We start from the raw sequence: 21195 nt of genomic DNA on the forward strand, positions 1-21195 counted from the left end.
TAAAGCTGAGTTTACAGTCTTTTCAGCAGTGAAAACTTTCTATCTTTAAAGGGAGTTTCCTGTGACTAGGACTGGATGGAGTGGCGATACACGGATGGGGTCAATGCAGTGATGTTACTGTTTTCCCATCTCATGATCTCAGAAGCACTGCTTGAGCATTACAGCTCTCTCTTTGTCCTTCAACACCCCTCTTTTAGGTATCTATATAGGCTCAGATGAGAAAAGTCAACCAGATAAATCACAGCTATATGCTATCCCATGGTGGTCTCTTTTCAGCTGGAAGCATAAAACACCCCAAAATGTGGGCTCAGGTCTGCGAGAAGAATTGATCACTGTCCTCGTGATTTCTATGGGCTTATCTCCTGGTACACTTCCATTACGTGTGGGATTTTATACGTGTACTTAGGGGACAGCTTTCAGCCAAACATTATGAATTAAGAGGGTACTGTAAATAACTGCACTGCTGCTGTGGTGTGTCTGACCAGAGCACCACCACAGCTACCTGGCCATGGCCAAAGCAGTGGCAGATGGCATGAATATGGCAACGGTGCCACGAACTGCAACGGTTTGCTGTGAACACAAGTCAGGGCCACAGAATGCCCTATTCCATACATGGAAACATGCCAGTTTCTAAATGAAAAACAAAGAAAAAAGTGGTTTTCTTTTTTATCTTCAAATGATTTAGGTGACCACACACATTCACTAGTTATCACAGGGCTGGTGGCAGGGGACTGGGGAGGAGTGGAAGGTTTTGTCATATCTTTTGGAAATCCAAAAGAACTAGATTTTTCATTATGGCTAAGTAGTTGTAAGTCAGACATTAGTAATTTGCTATTTGTTTACAAGAGCAGTCTGGTAGAAAGACAATTTTTGGCTCAACTTAGAGAGAAAAAAAAGCACCTCAAACAAAGTCTGTCCATGCAATGGTATGACATTATCTAAGTAATCCATGTCTTGTCAGTGTATTACCCCAACTTGTTCTTCACTTGTCACAATTAGCAAAAAAGGTCTTTGTTTTGTGCAAATAAAAAGACATTTGAGTACTTCTAAGTACAATTCTGAAAGAAAAAATATTTGCTTGAGACAAACAACTGTTTTGTGGCAGAACTATTTCAGGTGAAAAGAATGTAAAAGTCTAAGCAATGTGTCTCTGGTGTATAAATAAATGCCCTGTAATTGTCTTTGCTAAAAGTGGAGGTAATGGAGTTGAAACAATAGACTCCATTGAAAAATGAAATCCTGTAAAGTGATAAATGTGTAAGGCCAGCTGAACTATTTGAAGGTAAATCATTTTTCTTTCCTTAGCTACTGGCATCTTTAGTCTGAGAAAGAAGACTTCCAGAAATTAACTCCGTGTGTTCCACAGAGGTAGGAGAAGACCTGTATCAGGTATAGGATCACACCTGCCACTTCACGTAGCAGGAACCCCTTCAGTATGCTGCCTCTTGACTGGAATAGACAATTCCTAGCACAAAAATGTCCGAACTGTGTTCAGACATGCTCAGCTCCCTCTGAGACAGTTTCATGCAGATGGCTGGCAAGACTGATGAGACCGATGAGTTTCTGACCAGCTTGCGGCCAAGGGGCTAATACTTCACATTCCTTCTTAAAGGCTGGGGTCCTTTAAACAGGTAAGGGGCAAAACTCCTCTCGTATAGACAAAAACATGCCAGATCATTGGGCCCAAATCCCAGCTGGAGCTTGCCTCTGGAGAGGAGAGTGCTGAAAAGGAGGTAGTTACAATTTAGGGGTGCTTTGACTACTCATATAGCTCATATAGATTGCCGTAACAGGCAAAGGTGGCTAACAGCCTCCAACGGGCTGCACACACCAGGTAACGCCACCAGGAGCGGAGCACAGATTTAGCGCTGCAGAACCTCACTGCTTATTATTTCATGTCAGCTTACACTGTTGTATGGTGTATTCATGCCATGCTTTCTTCATTTCGCCATTTCCATTTTACCTTCCAGCCACTCCCAATTCCGATCTCTCCCAGCTCCCTCCAATTTTATATATATTTTACATATATAAAATACTATGTGTGTTATACTGTGTGTACATATAGCTGATATGTACATACCTATATAGCAGTATCCTGTGGTAAGGAATTCTCCACCCAAGCACATAAGACTGTAGCAGAGCTCAAGGATCCTTACTGCATGTACAGAAACACTCTGCTAGTGATGGGAACATCAACCTCTGCACCAAAAACTGGTTGCAAGGGCAGAGGGCTTCATTTGAAAAGGTTTTGGCTCAGTCTCGGTGCTGATATCCTCCTTTGAATGCACGAGAATTTTTCCATTAGAGCCTATTTTGTGAAGTTATTTTGGGAATAACTTCACAAGCAACTGAATAAGAATAAAGACATAGGCAGTGAAAGAATAAAGAAAAAGCTGTTAATGCCAAGTGTGTAAGAACTTACGCTCATGAAAAAGAACTACTAGAAAGAAAAACACTATGTTCTGATAATTCAGATATTTGATATCTTGTTTCTTATGCAACTAATTTTCTTTACATCTCTGTTGTTTCCATTAGAAATATGATTCTCCTTCCCTGCCTCCTGTTCAGCTGGTATTTTGGTCATGACGGTTTTTCATCTTTAAGAACAAAGGAATTTTTGTAGTTTATAAGATCAGAGGTTCATGCAGTTCCATTGACTTTCCTCTGACAATGATAACCCAACTGATTGCAAAAATAGTACAAGCAATTGTTACAGGCAAAAAAAAGAATTTTATTTCTTACCCTTAGCAGCTGTCAGCTGCAAAAAAAAAAAAAATCTGAAGGGGTGCTCCCTATTTAAAAGTATCTCTATTGTTATCATCATAAGACGGCCAGGCCTATTTTAACCTCTACAGGTCTATTCCTTTGTGATATCCTCTTAACTCTTGATCTCTTGATAGCAGTGTTATATTGTGGTGAGGGGTTTTATGGATTGTTCTATTTTAACTCTTCACATTTCCTTATACTGAAGTTCAGTGTATGTTCTTATTTTTAGAATAAAAGACCATATGAGTTTAGATTCTTTGTTCTTTTTCTTTTTTTTTTTTTTAAATTATTTATTTATTGCCCCTCATTCATCTCTACAGGTATATGGTCGTTCCTTGTATAAAAGTCTTGAGAGAATTTCTAATTTGTTTCATCATCTGTTTTTGAAATAATTTCACTTGCATTGTTTTGCAATGGTGAGAATAAAACTAAACACGATAGAAAATATACCTCTGATTTATATAATGCTTGTATATTGTCATTGTTATGTTTGATGGTGCTTATATGCCCTTCTTGATAATGATCCTTTTATGCAGACGCTTCCGAAGTGTAGCAGGATTTGCCTTAGGGACCACTGGCATCTTTGACCCTTTGTTGGGAAATGTTCGGAAAAAAAAAACAACCCTTAAGCAGAGAAACTTTTTGCTAACAAGTTCCTGAGAAGTATCTCTTTGTTTGGCCTAAGACTGACTGCGTATTATTTTAGCAGTTCCACCATTTATTTCAAAACTCCCTGAATGTACCATTTAACCCTGAGGACTTGTCCTTCACTTTGTTCTGCTGTTTCAACACCTCTCCCTCCAATTCTTCGATCTTCATCTTTATTACCTGGAGGCAGAACAGAATAGGGCTATTCTGACATTTTCTTACTGTTTCTACCCTCCTTCACACCTAAACTTTACTCATATCCTCATATTTTTAACAAAGAACATTTACATAATCTTTTTTTTTTTTTTAAAATACTAACACAAGGGAAAATATTGTTAAAATTGAAAGCTAGCTAAAATAGTTGAAAAGCTTCGTTTTCTTCACCCAAATGCTGAAAGCTGAAGGTAAGGTGGTGTATATATGAGAGAACGGAAAAGCACATTATTTTTGTATCTTTGTAAGAAATACTTAACCTGTCGAAACTTCATTTCTTATGCTAACAAACTATGTATTTGTTCAAAGTATTTAAAAGTAGAAAAGAAAACCCCATTACCTCTATGTACTGCTGATTTGGGGTTGTCTATTATTAATTCCAACAGTTGCCTTGAGAAAAACAATCTGTGCTTATGAATATGGATAAGGTGGCTCCATTTGGCACTCCCATTCTGCTCCACAGCTGTCCCTCCCTCGCGCGGTCTCGTCGCTGAGCCAAAGGAGGACAGGGGTGGGTGGCAGGGGGTGACCACTCTTGCCTTGCAGAAGGGGAAAGATGGAGGTGCCAGCAGCCGCTGCTTATGCTCCTGGTCCTTGTTCTACCCCTTTTCCCAGCCACCTGCCCTTTCGCTTTCCCTCCACGCTCTCCAGCAGCGAGGGTACCCCCTGGGGCTTTCTGGGCTTGGTGGGGCTCCATCCCCAGAAAGCTGAGGAAAGCTGTGCCCAGCAGAGACCCCCTCGCACGCCACCGGCACCCATGTCACTCCGGAGGTGGGCGTCCAGCGCCCTCATGGGCAGAAGGATCTATTCCTAATAAAGCCAACTAAGCTAAACTATAAATAAACACATAAATAAATGATTGAGAAGCTGAATAAACGAAGCAGCACTTTATGTACCCTATTTAAACCAAGCTATTCTCTTTACAGAGAATAGTCTGTTAAGGAAAGCAGAAGCCACTGGTGTTGGGGAGCTTGCAAGCCGAGAGCTGCAAGCAAACTGCCTCTGTCATCATTTGAAACCACAGCGCTGACAGATCTCTAACTTGGCGGTAGCACTAAACAGGATTAACCACTTTGGCAGCTCAGGTTTCATTGCACTGAAATGGAAATAAGTGCTGTTCACACGAAGAATGGCATTTATCATATTATTCATGCTTGCAATGGCCTCTCAGGCTGTACGTGGTCAGTCACATCGTGCCAAACAACGTATGACTTGAAACGAAACTTTCAAGAGTGCTTTGATGGTATTATTACCAGTTAATTCTTCTTCTGGTCTTAAGGCACTAATTGAAACAGATAGCAACCCGGCTCAAACACCCTGTTACTCCCAGCTTCAAGAAAAGCAGAGTTTTGGGTTTCTTCTCACGGAGCACATTTATTTAGCAGTTAGCCCCTCACCCACCCATGGCACTCCCTGTCACCTCCATTTCATCCGGGACATGTTCACCGAGGGCTACAGCACGAGTGGGACTTACATAGCGGTCATTCAGAGGTGAATTTGAGGGCGAATCCGGGATCCCATCACCAACCAAAGTGTCTCCTTTCCCTGACTGCCCCGGCTCACAGCTGCTGCCCTGCCCCAAAGGCAACTCAGGCGGCGGCCAGCTTGTGCTCCTGGCTCGCTCCCGCTCCCCGCTGGCCAGCTGGGCTCCCCATCGCTCCCTCGCCCGGCGTCTTGGCCTCCGTCTGCCACCCCCCCGTGCCAGCAGAGCCAAGGAGCCATGGGCAGCTGCCGGCAGGCACTGGAGGGGCAAGGAGACAAAAGAAAATGTCAGGGAGCCATCGATGGCAACTGGCAAATCCCATGGCACAAGTGCTCGGTTTGGTGGCATCACAGAGAACGTACTGGATTTGGAACCTGTGGGATCACGAGGACCAAAGACTGCATAGCAGAGAAATTTACCCCTCACAATTACCTGTATGACCGCGCCAGATTGCCTAGAAATATCGGGAGACAACAGTGCATTTGCTTAAATTTTTTCATTTTCTCAAAGCTTTCCCATAGCCGGAAGAGCTGGATTTTTTGTTGTGTTTTTTTTTTTTTTTGTTAACCACCCAGAGATCCGTCAAACCTTGCCAGACAGAGCTCCCCACCGCATGCCTGGGACTGAGCTGGGCAGCGATCCCCCCCGACAGCTGGATAATCCCCAGCAGCGGGGACATGGCAGCGACAGCACCAGCCACTGAATTCAAAGGCAGGGATTGTTAGCACTTCATCTTGTTTGCTCTCGCTCTTAGGGAAGAGGGTGCTCTGTTTTACTTGAATTTCCTTTTAATTTTTAAAGAGCATCCAAAGGAGAAATGCTAGTATACTTGCAGTACTCCTTGAAGACACTCGTTCTTACTTAGACATGCAGAGAAACCAACTGCTTTAAGAGAAAAGGGGGTAAGTTATGCCACATTCTATAGTGTTTTATGGAGCGCTTCAACTGAATTAGAATAATTATTCATGAATTTCAACTGTTGCAAAATTAATCGGAACTTGGGTCAGGTGCATTGCTAAAATATTTGTTGATGCATCGGGATCAGTGACTTAGGATGTGTATTGTAGCTTTCACATTTGGGCCCCTAATACAAATCACTCATCTGGATTATTATGAGAAGCAGAAATTTTGTTTCCTGGTGCTGCTGCTTTATTTCAAATCCCATGTTTATATCCATTCCATAAAATGTTTTCTCCCATTTTATTCATGTCTTTTAAACTAGTCCAAAAGCTTCCTATTACATTAACACAAGTAATTCTGCTTCACTGAAATTATCTCCAGTAAAGGGATGATTTTTCTGCCGTTCCTAGTTCCAAACAAAAAAAAAAAAAAAACAAACTAAGGTTGGATATTTTAACTTTCAAAGTAGGATATTTATAACTAAAAGTTCTGAAAATGTTTGATTCCCAACATTTCAAGTCAAATACAATGAAATTTATGTGAAAACAAAGAAAAAAAGCGTCAAAATGGGGTATTTGGAAACACTGAAACAAACCATTTCCATTTACTGAAACAGTTTTACTCAGTCAGCTTATGAACGTTTGGGATTTTGGATTCTATGGAGAAAATACCATAGAAATGGAAAACGCACAGGGAAGGAAAAACAATTGTCTGTCCAGCCCTGCATATTATTTATCCAACCAAGAGGCAGCCTGAAGCTCCAGAGAACTTGACAGATGTCAGGGAAAGAGTTCCCTCATCACTTCAAATTTTATCTTTTTTGGCATTACAAATCTATTGCAGGTTTTCGTCCCCAACATTTTCTGAGTAAGCACTTCTTTTTGCTTGTCACTGTGTAGGAAGCACTCACGTTAGGTAATACAAAACTAAATAAAACAAAGCTGTTTTCCTGCTGGGGAAAATTTTAATCACTATCCATCCAATGGCAAAAGACTACCCCTAGCTGAAGTCTATCTTACCTGAAATTGGTTCCTCACTGCTTTTCCTCTACAAATCAATTTCTAACACAGCAAAATGTTTTAACAAACGTGGGCAATATTCTGTTCCCACTTATTTCTGTGACTTTCCTATACCTCAGAGAAGTTATTTTCAGGTTTGCAGCCATGCAAATGAAAATAACATAACTCCTTTTCTTTCAGCATTACCAGTTCCTATGTGCATATCTAAACACCTTAAGTGTACACTGTAACGTTATAGCATTAAATGAAACTGCTTTGGAATGTCTGAATGTTTTTACTTAATATAGTCACAGTGAGTGTTCTTTACACTTGTCATCTGTAATTATTCCTGTTCTTAATCTACACGGTTTAAAAATTGTGAAGGAGGTGATGGCGATTCCCACAAGCAAGCAGAAAATAAAAAAATAAAAAAAATGTTATTAAAAGAATATGGCATTGTCCAGCTTCAGGCCTTGAAGTACTTCTGAGGCTGTTCTGGAAAAGGTAAACTTCATTCTTGGGAAAGAACAAAATGTTAACTTGCTGTCAGATAAAAATCTACAATTTCTGTTGAATTCACATAACTGGGAGTAGAAGGCAGACCTATTTCTAAATTACGGCTCTGTTCAGGGACGACTGAAACTGTGCATCCTCTTCTATATCTACAATATACTTAGTTACATATTGTGACAGCTTGAAAGAAGGAGGACTCCGAAAATAGGAAGGCAGTTTAACATTCTTATTGAAACAATTTATTTTTGGAAGCTAGCGGCATGCTCATTGCAGAAACAATAAAACCCTTTCCCTGAGGAAGCCGATTCTTTCTAATGCCCTTAAAGAAAGCTTACATTCATTGAATCGTGTTGCTGGCAGGGACCATGAAAGGTGATTTGAGTCCACCCTCCACCCGCAGACCAGCCTACCTGCACCAGCTCTGACCGATGGTGCCTGCTTCTCCTTGAAGAGTCAGAGGTTGGAGGCTGCACAACCACCCAGCCAACCTTCCTCTCTATCCTTATCATTTTTATTTTCTCATCTTTCTTGTTGCATTTTAAACCTGTTCTCTCTTGACCCACCTGCTAGGGAACCAGAAAGCAAATTCGTCCTTTTCTCTTTACAGCAGTCTTTCATATATTTGATATACATTCATATCTGCATTGTATATCTGTGTCTGTTATTTTCTCTTTTTCCACTTTCCCCCCTTCAGCCTAAATCCCTGTTGGTTTTTTCTAGAGTTTCCTTATAGGGCATATTTTATAGATCTCAGATCATTCAAATGGTTCTTTTCTGCTCTCTTCATGGGCTAGATATTACTGAAGCCACCCAGACCATGGCTACTGAGCGTTTCTAGGGCTGTGTAAGTCAGGCTGTTCCACAAAAAGTCTGTGCTCTCTTTCTGTATTGTTTTATGCGGTTTGACTTTCTCACTGCAGCTCTCTGACATTGTCCCCTTTGTATAGACTGTGATTCACGTAACCACAGATTTTCTTTTTTTTTTTTTTCTTCACACAATTGCAGCTTTTTTTCCTGCAGAACACCCAATAGTTCCCCCTTTCCTGTTTGTACAGCTGATGATATCTGCCTCCGCCCAGTAGCGTGCCCTTATCCCTGTTGAATAGTACCCTCCTCTTTTCAGACCCAGTCTCCAGTGTGTGAAAATCCTTCTAAATCCTACATCTGCCCTCCAGTGTGCTAAAGCCTCCCAGTTTGGTATAATCTGCAGTTGTGTAAACACGTTTTTTGAACCATCATTGAGTTCATTAACACCTTTCTAACAACAAGCTGCTTGTACCAGCTCCCCGAATACCTTCATCTACATTGTTTCCCTTGTTTACTTAAAGACTATCGTATGAAACCATGTCAAAAATCTTACTAAAGTGACATCCAACATGCCATCCAATGCCGATTCTCCTCCACTGACGATTCCTCTTACTTTGTTGCAAGAGAGATTAGATTTGACATCTTTTGTTCTATCAAAGCTGTGTTGGCTGTTACTTGTTGTGTTGTAAGTGCTTAAAAATAGCTTGTTTACTTGCTCCAGTACCTTTTCTGGGCACTGAAATTAAACAGATTGGTATATAACTTCCTATTTCCTTCTTTCCTTTCAACAACCCTGTTTGTCCCTTTCTGACCTATAATATCTTTCCACTGTAAATTCTCAAACATAACCACTAGTCACTGACATTTCATCAGCCAGTCCTTTAAGTCCAGGTGATGTGAAAGCAGAAAATTTTGTGTGAATAATTTCTCACATGTTCCTTTGATAGTTAAGTCTAAAATCCATCTGTTTTCCCAAGTATCGATAATGCCTGATATTAAAAAAAAAAAAAAAAGAAATAAAATGCGGTGCAAAAATATTAAGAAGCTTGGCTTTCTCAGTGTTGTGTGTCAAAAACTTTCCACTGCTGCCTGATATTGGAGTAATCATTTGCTTGATTCTTTTCCATTTCTGGTAACGTACTTAAAATTATTTCATGCTACTCCCAATATCCCTTGCTAGTTGCTGCCTTCATTTTCTGATTTCATCCCTGCACGATTGGGCTACGCTTTTGTAGCTTTCCCAGGTAACCTGACCCAGCTTCTCTCTTCTGGGTGCTTCGTTCCTGTCTGAGGTTCAGGAAGAGCTTGTGACAGCCAGGCTGATCTTTTACTGTGCCCCTTAGCTCTTCTGCATGGATAGTTCACTTTTACGCTCTTGATGTTATTTCTCTGAGGAACTGCCAGCTCTCTTAAACATCTTTTTCGTCTGCATCAATCTCCCAGAACATCATATTGACCGGTTGTATGAGTTCATTGGAGTCTACCTCCATGAAACATCTTGTTTTTATTTTGATGTTGTTGCTTCTTTCTAAAATCTTGGAATCTCTCTGCAAAAAAACTGGGAAGCCATATATATGTATACACACATATATGCATACACGCATCTTTCTTTGTGAAGAACACTGAGAACTTAAAAATTGCCTGGCTTTTCTGACCCAAATAATTCAGTTTAGTGCCTATAAAAAGAAATGAAAGATGATGGGTGAGACACCAGAAAACAAGTTCATCAGTCTGCTGGAAAATGGAAACAGGCAGGACTCCTTATTCCTTTCCTCATAATCCTGTAAATTGTTTAAATCAGCTATAGCTTGTAGGTGAAGGGCACATGTGAAGGCATTGTGGACCCATTTGGCTCCTGGATTAGAAGAGTTAAAAGTTTTCTTCTGTTCTGCTCTTTTTACTGGTGATGTATCTGTGACCATGTAGACATTTATTCTTATGATGTCTGTTGTTTATTCTCAGTTTCACAACACCAGGGGTCTAAGAAGCTGGATTAATGCTGCCCAGGCTTCCCGATTTCAGTCTCCTGGGAAAATTACGAGCAGGTAGAGGACTGCACCAGTTCACAGTTGACAGGTTCTGCAACAACAGCTGTAGAAACAAATGGCATGGTGTCCCACTGGCTCGCGGGGAATGAAATCTTCAGATGTTCTATCTAGCACTAGCTTCGGTTTAAAGGATATCTTTAAAATACGTTTTCTTTTCCTCCATGTCTACCAAGCACTTATTCTATGACACTTGGTATATTTCTATATCCATTTCTATGATGCAAATGATCTCCCATTTTCCTGCAAAAGTTCAGTATGACAGAAAGGGGAAAATATTTCAAACGAAGCAGCATCAGCCTGCATTGGTTATGAGTATACCACACTTGGCTCTAAAGATTTTATGTAAGCATCTTTCAGTATTTCTTTGTCTTTCTCTTGTGTATTTGTAATCACTTGGATTAGCGTATTTTTACTCATTTCTCTCATGTTGTCTAAATATTAAAAGTTCATAATTTATGGCAAGGACTCATTTTCCTTGTTTCTGAAGAACCATTTACTGCTTACAAAAGCGCTTAAAATGTTAGTAGTAACTTGCAATACATGCAGGATACAAAAGTGGGCTGTACGAATTTCACTTTCATATAGAAGAGTTTGAGGGCTTTGGGGTATATATTTGGATTTCCTTTTTCTTTTTTTTTTTTTTTCCCCATGAAAAAAACCTCCTACAATTTCCCTCTCACGACCTTAGTTTAGTTTTGAATTTAAAACTGCATTTTACAGTCATGTTAAGTAGTGAAGATGAAACCTGGGCATGGAAAGCCCCGAGCGTCGGTGGTATTTTAAAGAGACAAGTTTCTTGCCAGGTTGATGTACTTATGCCTACATACTGCTTGGGCTGTGAAATAAAATACCCAGACCTTATGCAACGGGGACGCACCCTCTTAAAAAGTGCAGGAAGGACTTTTCAACTATTTGAAGTATTTATAAGTAAATATATATATATATTTATACATAATGTATACATTATGTATCTTTATATACTGCATATATTTACAAATATTGAGTATTTATAAGCGTGGATCTGTAAAAACCACAGAATCTCTCAGGCTTCCACCGATTACAATATGCGTTACACAGTCGTGATCGCTTGTGCGTGTATAATGTGGCGCATTATTTAAGGCAGCTAATTGGGTCCGCGTAGCTGCGCCTTTATCCCGACGGTGCGTCCAACACCCGGACGCCGCCGCCGGCGGTCCCAGGGGTGGCCGTGGGGCACCGCCACCCTTCGCCTCGCGTTTCCCAGCACGAATTCCTCGTGCGTTTTCCAGCCGTTGCCCGCTTACACACAGCATTCCCGCACGAACACCTGCCGTGGGGTAACCCCCCGCCCCTCACAAAGCTCCCAGGGCGCCGGATCCCCGACTCCTTCCCAGCCGCCGGCGCCCCGCCACTCTCTCCCTCCTTCCGCGCCGCGGCGAGGGGACGGGAAGGGAGCACAGACGGCGGCCGGTGCGCCGGCCCCTGCCGTTTCCACCGAAGCCCCTCCGGCCCCGGCCCCAGCCCGCCGCAAGATGGCTCCGGGCGAGCGGAGCGCCCCTCGCCCCCCCTCCCCGTCTCACCCGGCGAAGGGACGGCGCCAGGTTTGAACGCGGGAGGACGGCCGGTAGGCAGCGGAGGGGAACGGCCGGGGCGAGGCCGGACGGGCTGCGCTCGGCGCCGCCTCACGGGCCCCCCGCCTCCCCAGATGGGGCGGCTCAGCTCCTAACGGGGCCGCCCCCCGCAGATACAGACCAGGCGCAGGGGGGCCGCCCCCAGCGAGGGGCCCGGGACCTCGTACCGCGCCTCCGCCGCCGCTTCCCCCCGCGGCGGGCGGAAGGGGGGCGGGTGTGAGGCTCGCGCCCCCGGTGCCGCTGCCGGGCATGCGCGGTGCCCCCGGAACATGGCGGCGGCGTGAGGCGGGCGAGGGGCAGAAGCCGCTTGACAGGCGCGGCAGCCGGCGCGGGACGCTGGGGACTCGCTTTCCGTCCGCCCGGTGAGTGGCGGCGGTGGCGCTCTCTGCAGCGGCGGTCAGGGGAAGGGAGGAGCGGGGAAGGGGAGGCGAGGCGGGGGTCGCGCCCCCTCCCCGGGCTCCCACCGCGACCCCCGGGCGCCGCGGGGAAAGGAGAGTAGTGGCGGCCCCGTCCCCTTGTCCCCATCCCCTTGCTTTCCTTTCTAGCTGCCGCCCGCCCCACTCCTGCTAGCGCCGCCGCGCTGGAGGTGGCAGCGGGTCCGGCCAGAGCTGCCCCGGGCTCAGGCGCCGCGTCCTGGCCTTTGGGAACTGCCCGCTCCCCGGGACGGGCCCCGCTCCCTGCCGCCGACTCCGGCGGCGTTTGACAGGAGCGCGGGGAGGGAGGACACGCCTCCCCCGGCGAGGGCGGCCCCGTTGCCTCCCCCGGCTCCCCCGGCCGCCCGCCGCGCCCTCCCGGGGGCGTCCGCCCGGGCTGCGGCTGCCCGTGTCCCGCTCCTCGCTGCCGCCGCGCTGGGCGTCCGCCCCGGCCGGTGAGGTCCTGGGAAGCGGTTGTTCAGCGGGAAAAACGGAGGCGCGTTAAAAATTCCGTAATTCGGAGAGTGTTCGGTAAGGGGGGGGATGGGGCTGGCCGGCGGGCGGGGGGCGGGACGCGGGGGAACGACTTATCGTTCGGCTGCGGCTCCGGTCGCGTTTTCCTCACGGTTAAACTGCCGATTTAGAGGAGGTTTCGTCTTCTCCGCAGATGGGATCTGTGGTCCAAAGAAAGCAGTTAAGCGTGCTCTGAAAAGTTCTGGTCTTGCGAGCGGTGCTCGTCATCGCTGTCCTTAGCCGCTGGGACAAACGGCAGAGCACATTGCAATGCTGTAGTAATTAAATTAATATTCAAGTTGAATTTTATGCTCCGTTGGTCTTTAGCAATAGAAACTTTACGTGTCTATTGCAAGTGTGAAATTTTCTAAGTAGTTACTTAACTGCAATTTGAAGTTGATGCCTTTCCCTACAGTTATTTTCTGTTTCTCACTGGTTAATTAGGCTGTAGGAGATAGCCAGAAATCATCCTAAAGCCTAAAAAGTTTAATGAAGAGGTGAAATGCTAATATCTTAGTGAGTTATAATGATGTAAACTTCGCTTGTGACTCATGCACGTTCTAACTAATGTAGACTTGGTGGTTAAAACTTTTAAAAGCATAGACTTTGTAGATTTGCTGTCAGCTTTTCAGAGCGTCCCGTGTCTGACTTGGAAACAGCTCTTCAAGTTTGACTGGTTATAAATTTTTTATCGTTCAGAGTAGCAGTCTTAAACCTTTGGATTTTTCAAGCTTTCATGCTGCACCTTACTCTTTGGAAGCGGCAGAGAAAGGCAGTCGGTGAGGCAGTCACTCGGGGTCGGTAACACTCCAGGAAGGCGTTTGCTGCGTTACGATTACATTCGAAGCTCCCATATTAACATCAGGTAATAAGTAGGGGAGTGAAGGTGTTGTGGCTTACTGATTCTCCACGGGCCACCATTGAGTGCTGCTCAGACCGTGGCAACCCACAGCCCACGTGAGTGGCCTCATTGGTAGCATGTCTGGGGAAATTACTTGTACAACCAGGCTGGGTGCTTGGGGGCAGGGGGAGCTGGTTTTCTCCCTTAGGGTGTCATAAAACTTAAGTGCTGTTTAAGGATGCTATGACTTGAATCGATGTAAAGGGAAAGTACATTGAAGACGCTTCTATTTTATTTATGGAAGTTTCACAGTAATGCAAGCGGGAGGTTAACAGGAAGGAGTGCATGGTAAAACTGAAGTTGGGACCTGGAAGTACTTGCATGGCTTTTAACTTCAACATAGTCTGGTTTTGAATACAAAAGTAGTGTTTACTGATTTTGTTCGATTCTCAGCTGATGGAGTTGATGCTCTAGTTTTCTATTCGGTGTAAATATGTAGTAATATTTATGCAATAATAATATTTGTGTAATATCTTTCAGGTTGCTTGGTATTATGTATTTTCACAGTAGTGTTCAGATTTGGAAAAAACAAATACTAGCTTTTGATTACGTGTTATAGTTGCAAGTATAAACTAATTTAACATTAATTAGAAGCCGTGTAGATACACAAATGTGACTGTCTGTAATTTGGTTGTTCTTAAAATTTGGTCTTATGTTAAGCTGTGATTTTGATGTAGGCAGGTTCAGGGAAGAAACAATGACCATCCTCTAAAATACGTTTCCTCAGACTTTGTATATTCTTACTTTGAATGTACAGATGCCTTTTTTGTTGTTGTTGTTTTCTTCCTTGTTGTGTCTGTCCTTGCTGTGTCCAGCTCCTGTGCTCTTGTAAGGCAGCGGCATTGTTTTCTGGAATAGCTGCTTCAGTTCAAAAGAGGCGTTGAACAGTAGTGTTTTCTTGACAAAACCAAGCGTAATTTTGTTTTCACCAGAGTGAAATTTGTAGTACTGAGGAAGTATTAATTCCAATATCTGTCTAAACATTGCGTGTATAAACGACGACGCAACTTTACTTAAGAAGAGAGAACGTGAAAAAGCCTGAAGCGAATTTCGATAGCTCCTTCTGCCCTTTGTACATGGGTGTCTTTTTCTCATGATTTTGTCTCCTTGTTTTCTTACTGTTTGAGTTGGATTGTGAGCTGCAAGTGAGACGTGTTTTCTCCCTTTACTGTTGCAGTCGATCCGTAATGGAATGGATGTATAGAGAGAAATGAGGTCTGCAGTAATTATCCCTTGATATTAAATAGCATCACTAACAGGAAATGACATTTGTCATTAATTGTCCAGGACACTGCAGCTGGCTTTCTTGCTTGTCTGGATACACCTACCTCAAACAAGGATGGGTGAAATAAACAGTTATTCTTGTATGCTTTAAGATAAACTTTGAAAATACTATTTGACAGTCTACTGTAATATTTTCTAAGTGTAAAAATAGAACGAATTACAGGTAGAGACTGGGACACTGCTTCAAGGAGTCTACACAAGGGAGGTTGTTAACCGACTTCTTGACCTCTGGGCATTTAAAGTTCTGTTTATTCCCGTTTGAAAGAAATAGCCTTAGGCACCCAGCCTTAGTGTTGATTGCTTCTTCCAGAGATTAAAATCTTAAATGTAAAGGACTACGCCATTTGTGTTCTCTAAAGTGTAAGACATGCAAGGTAAGCGGCCCAGAACTCTGAGATTTTTCTAGCATGTGGGAAAGCCAGAAAATCCCATATAAAATTGATGAGTCTTAATAAAGCAGTTTGTAAATATGAAGCAATGGAAGCGTTAAATGGAAAAGTATTTGTGCTTGCATGTTACAGGTGTTTTCATGACATGTAGTAGTCCTGGTATTCTTGCAAATAATTCTGATTGCAGTTTGGCTCAATGTAATTGGAAGTCCCAGAATATTTATTGACATTCTGATATGATTTGGTGAACGATTCTTTTTTACTGTGATTTGTGTTTTGGTATATGAGAGGGTTTTTTATTAATCCAATTTGCACAGCTTCTTTGAAGACTTATTTTAAGGTCCAAGTGTTCTGTATTTTGGTTGTATCTTGATGTATTGGTAGGAAGCTTTAATATTAGTTAATATTAGTTGCATGCAGTTAAGTTTATTTTTGCACTGTAGTGATAACTGATAATGGTGAGGTACACGTAGTGTGTGTGAGCAGCTTTACTTATGATGTCTAAGTGGAGAGACGATTCATTTGCTTCATCTATCATTCATCATCTATCTATTCATCCATCTATTGTCTTCTGCGATGGGCAAGGGGGGCTTGTAGGAGTGGAGGAGCGGCTTCAGGTATCTGAGCCAACAGTGAGCAGGCTCCCCTTTTATCTGGAGCAGGTGTATAGATGAAGAGTAAGCGATGCATAAATGGTGATGATGACCCTCAGACGTACTCGTATCTCTTCCTTGTTAGTCTTTCTGCTTGGTCAGCAGGGACATAGATCTGGAAGAAAGTCAGGAACCGCATCACAGCCATTCAGAAAGCAGCAACTGTCTTTACAAGCTGCCTTATCTCTTTTATTTGGGCTTGCTCTGGTATTTTCTCTTGTGTACCGTGGACACTGGACACAGGTATATACAACTAGACTATTTGTAGTAGAGGGTATATACTGTCTCCTACCCTTAGCAAGTCTTCTCCCAAGATCCCTGTCACAAAAAGTAACAGCTTTAGTTTCTATGTCCTTGGAATAGGACCAAAAATCCAGTATTTTCTTATCTTGGATCTAAATGACTTGAAGTAGTATACACTTTTTCTTTGTGATGGTAAGTTACATGTCGCTCTTATTTCAGCAGTGTAGATTCAAGACGGATTCGTAGTTCTAGAGTTTGACATGCCTGCTTTATGGGTAGTGCTTGACGATTTTGAATCCAAATTGGTGCAATACTAAGTGTGTGCTTCTTGTGGTTCTTCTATGTGCTCTCTTCCTGTCTTTCTGAATTACTTGCAGAGCCTAATATCAAAGTATTACTGAAATACTAAAACCTTTAACGTAATTTTAGTGCTCTTCCATTTGTTTTAGCAGGTGGGCTAGGCTTTCTGCTCCACGGGGAAAATGCTGTATAGATATCTTATGTCCAAACTAATCCGAAAGTACTTTTTCTTTTTTTGGATTTGTTCGAATAAGCTGTATGCAGCTTAAGTATGAACAGCGTTTTGGACTGTTATTTTTTTACTCATAAATGATATATTCTCTGTGCAGCTCCCCATTTGTATGTTGTCATCTAAACCCAAGCAAGACATTGCATTAAAGGCAGATGTCCTGGTTAAATAATTTGACTCTAGGCCTTAAGCTTCACAAATCAGGTCAAATTCTATTTAAGATACCAAAGGAATTCAGTCTTTTCATGAAAAGGGCAAATTTCTTTGATGGAAATCTAAGTCTGTTGTCTTCTCAAGGTAACATGATATCCCTTTTAGCATTGGGGAAAGACAGGGTTGAGCCTTTCATCATCTCTAGAATACATTAGTTCAGGGAGCATCTGAAGTTTATAAAACGTACAAGAGGGTAGCACCATTTTAATGAGGTGCATACCTAAAATGAAGCATGTACCATTATTTATGTACTGCATGGAATCAATTCGAGATTAATGCAGGGAGGTTCAGTGGAAGGAGTGCAGTTCTCAGGGCACTTTTAAAAGCCCATTTAAAAAGCAGAGTTTGTAAATGTGAGTCTTGTACACGGAGGAATGTGGAAGGGTATCAAAGCTGCTAAATTTGGTGGAACTCCTTATTGTCACTATCGTCTGTCAGGGGCTCAGAGATTAAAAGGGCTGTAGCATGTTTGGTGGCACTTCTCATACCAGGGTATGTGTACCCTGCACTGGAATGCTATAAAGAGGCAGACAGTGGTTTTCTGGAAAGATCAGAAGATATATGTACTGGATTTAATAATGAAATAGACAGTGTTATTATTAGCTGGAAAACTTTGTATGTGGCATGTAATTTTTTTTTCAGCTTGTTGTAGGAAAATGCTACCTGGGTCCTTGTCTGAATACTCTCCAGTGCTCACTGGTGTAAGCACTGGGTGGAGGAGGGAGGGAGGATCGCCTTCAGAAAGGTGAGCTCCAGAAGCAGCAGAAAGGGAGATGCTCTGCCTCTGTCTTGGGCTGGAGCTGCACACAACCAGTGAGAGCTGTGCTGAGGAAGACGTGGAGGAGGTTGCCCCGTTACAGCCTGCTTCACCTGTGTTCTTTTATAATCGGAAAGTTGTCTGGGGAAGTGGGAGAGAGAGGTATGGATTTGCTGTGGATGTTCCTGATGCTTTGGGTCTTTCATCTTCTTCCATTTTTGAAAGGTGTGGCAAATACTTCTGCTGACTATTTGCAGCTGTCTAGTCCTTTGAGCACTTAGGAGTTGTCTTTTCTTTTCTGACCTGTCAGCACTAGGTAGCTGCAGAAATGTCTAGCAGCACTGAATGGTGCTTACGAATCTTTGTCCAAATAGATGGACAAATATTTTTGGCGGCATCTGCCTGGAGGATGAATTCCTTCCCTTGTGTAAGGGGATTAAAGAAGGATTTTCCTTTTTAGCTAGAGAAATAAGAAGTTGGGGAACCAGCACAGCCATCAGTACCAGCAGCACAGGTGAGCCCAGTGTGGGGATGCAGGTGTGCCTGGAGACTGCAAGCAGCTGCCTGGGGTTTTCTCCATTCAGAAGCATCCTCTGGAAGGGCAAGCCATCAGAAAATTGCTTAAGGGTTTATTTAGTTCTGGTTGGTTTGGTTTTGTACCCTGATTAGACACCGGTACGTGGGACAAATATAGTTGTCTCATTGCATAAGCCAGGGTACACCGAAGGGTGTCGCAGCAGCAGATAACACGTGGTGAGGCAAGTTCTGTCCTTGTTAATAGACAGTGGCAGGGAATTGTTTGGATTCTCAAGTGGGGAGAGAGAAACACATACTTTAAACACTGGAAGAAGATGGTAGCAGAAGTATATTGCTGCTGGCATTGAGTACAAGCAAGGGGAGGCAAGCGTGTTGCTCTGAAACAAGCAGACTCCACCTGGGGTGCTGGCAGCAGACTGATCCTATGCAGAAATGTCCCAAGACTGTTCTCCATGCCTTCAGTGAAAAAAAAAAAAAAACAAACCAATAAATTGTGCACTTTATTTGACTTGCGTAGATTTCTGCATCAGACTAAACGTTGTTTGTGTTTCTCCAGATACTCTGTTGGATGAACAAAAAGTCTGGACCACAGGGATGTACTTGCCGGCTATGAAATATGTGGCTAGAGCTCTGTTAGATCATATCTGAACCGAGCTCCCGCAGTACTTCTCAAGTTTGGAGGCAATGTAGGTGGGAGGAAGCCAAAGTTGCCTAAGAGGTTGTAAAATCCCCTTTCCACCATCCCTCCTCTGCTTGTCTTTCTCCCCCTTGTCCACTTATGTATACGTGCTCTCTGACTGCTGCTTTTAAAGCTGGTGGTATTGCTTGTTGTCTGCCAAAGACAAGCGCAGAAAAGCTCTATAGGGATCTCTAACATCTGGGCATCTCTTGCTATGTTTGCAACAGCAATTTCTTTTCTCCCTTACCTGCTGTATTTGCACTGTGCTAGAAGTATGCTCGGTGCCTCACAGAACAAATAGTTTGAGAGCTCTCTTCTGTGTCGTGGGAGGCTGAGCTGAAGGCAGAGGAGATGTATCTGTGCGTAGAGAAAATTTCATGCAGGTATGTAGCTCTTAGCCCATGCTAAGCGTACAAAATTGTTGGGGTTTTGGTTTTTTGGTGCCTAATTTAATTAGTTTGCTTTATGAAAGAAATTTAAGTTAGGCATTTGAACAAAGCCAGGTTGAATAATGATGATGAATGTTTTCAGGAAGAGTACTCCAGGCTTGAAGGGGGAAGTGGAAAACAGCACAGAGGTTCAGTGAGCTGAATTCACCGGAATGTTTAAACAATTTGTCGAATGCTTGTGCTACTGTAAATATGTACTAGTAAACTACTAAAACTGGCAGTTTTACTTAAGATACGTAATGTAAGCGCTGCAAGTTGTATTTTTGATTTATTTGAATATAACGTTAAAATATCCTTTTATGTGGGAAGACTGGCATTTTAAGAATATTTAAAGCTGTTAATGGCCAGTCAGCCGCTTTGCTGAACTGCTGACTTCACACATACCATTTCCTTTTTCAGGTTTTTACAACCCCACATCTTCTGACTTTTAAAGCAGGATGGGGAGGGAGGAAAAGAGGAGAAAAGCTATTTTTATTTTGCACCGGTAGCCGTGGAGCAGCTCTGAACTTTAATTTTTAAAATTAATCGCAAGTTAGTAAATGTTCAATCTACATAACATAAATTGTTTCTGTTGTGTGTTGATACAAGCTATGCTGTTTGATTCGGAGACCTTACTTTTCTGCTGTTCCCACTTATAAGTATTTATTTTTTGTTTCAGGAATTTTTGGGACGAATCTTTGGTCTAAAGCTTGTTAATGTTGCTTTTGAAAATACACAACGCCTTGCTCTGTACTGGATAATACACTTAGTACAGTTTGAGAGTTTAGAGAGATTTTTGTAGTCTTGAAATGTATGACTTACTGTAATTACCGTTGCTCATATTCTAAAGCAGATCGTAAACTTACCTGGAGAGAGGGCAGAACATTTACAGGCAGTATTTTACTGCTGACAGCTTAAAAGTTTGTTTATGCTAATCACTTCATAAATAGTGAGCAGTACACTGTTGGCGACTTTCTGAGGAATTTTGCAAGTGCAGAAAACTCCTTCTTGATGTTGAGGCAAATGACATTACAAAATAATATTTGTAAAGTACTAAGTACCCACTCTTCCTTTAAGAACTTAAGAAATATTCAAACTTCGTTTTTTAATAATACATATGGCTAGCTAATACTTGCTCTTTTGAAAGCCCGTAAATTTGACAAAAGCCTATCTCTCCTAGCTCTGTTTTTATCAACTGGAAGTGAGTGGAAGAGAAGGTATTCAGATATATCAGCTCATTAGAAGATCTGCTGTATGAAAACATGGAAGTTTAATTTCCTTTCCTTGAAAGAATCTCACTTTTTCTTTTTTTTTTTTTTTTTTTTTTTTTTGGCAAAGAATGTGGACTAAAAGGGATTCCAACTTGGATCAAATTTCTTGTCAGAACACTGGCTGATTACGTATTTGTGTGCATAAATGAAAAAAGACCTGATCTTTAAGTTTCATTTTGAAATCATGTATGAGTAATGTTAAATAATACTGATTTTATAACTACAAAGCTTTTGTTACATTTTATAAACTTCTGATGCATTTGTGTAATTATTTTTTTTCTCCTAGCCTTTGAGATCTTAACTTTTCTATAATGATGTCACAGTATGCTCTGAAAGGTATAAACTAATTACGTCTATTACAGAAATAAGAAAGTATATGCTCTTGTGTCTTGAAGTATA

At 42.6% G+C, this 21195-nt stretch overlaps 1 protein-coding gene across 6 annotated transcripts in view; it reads left to right on the top strand.

Annotated features, from left to right (window-relative positions):
* Positions 1-12231: 12231 nt before the first annotated feature.
* SCML2 (Scm polycomb group protein like 2) overlaps positions 12232-21195 on the top strand; it is a 72823-nt gene continuing 63859 nt past the window's right edge. For 4 of the 6 annotated variants that reach the window (XM_074605559.1, XM_074605537.1, XM_074605588.1 and 1 more), the window contains exon 1: positions 12240-12348. The gene's annotated coding sequence lies outside the window, so the exon portion shown is untranslated. Of the gene's footprint in view, positions 12349-12771; positions 12931-21195 lie in introns of those variants that run through there. The other 2 variants (XM_074605569.1, XM_074605548.1) reach the window with 2 other exon arrangements.

The sequence above is a fragment of the Larus michahellis genome, chromosome 1 (assembly GCF_964199755.1).
Source record: "Larus michahellis chromosome 1, bLarMic1.1, whole genome shotgun sequence".
NCBI classification, from domain to species: domain Eukaryota; kingdom Metazoa; phylum Chordata; class Aves; order Charadriiformes; family Laridae; genus Larus; species Larus michahellis.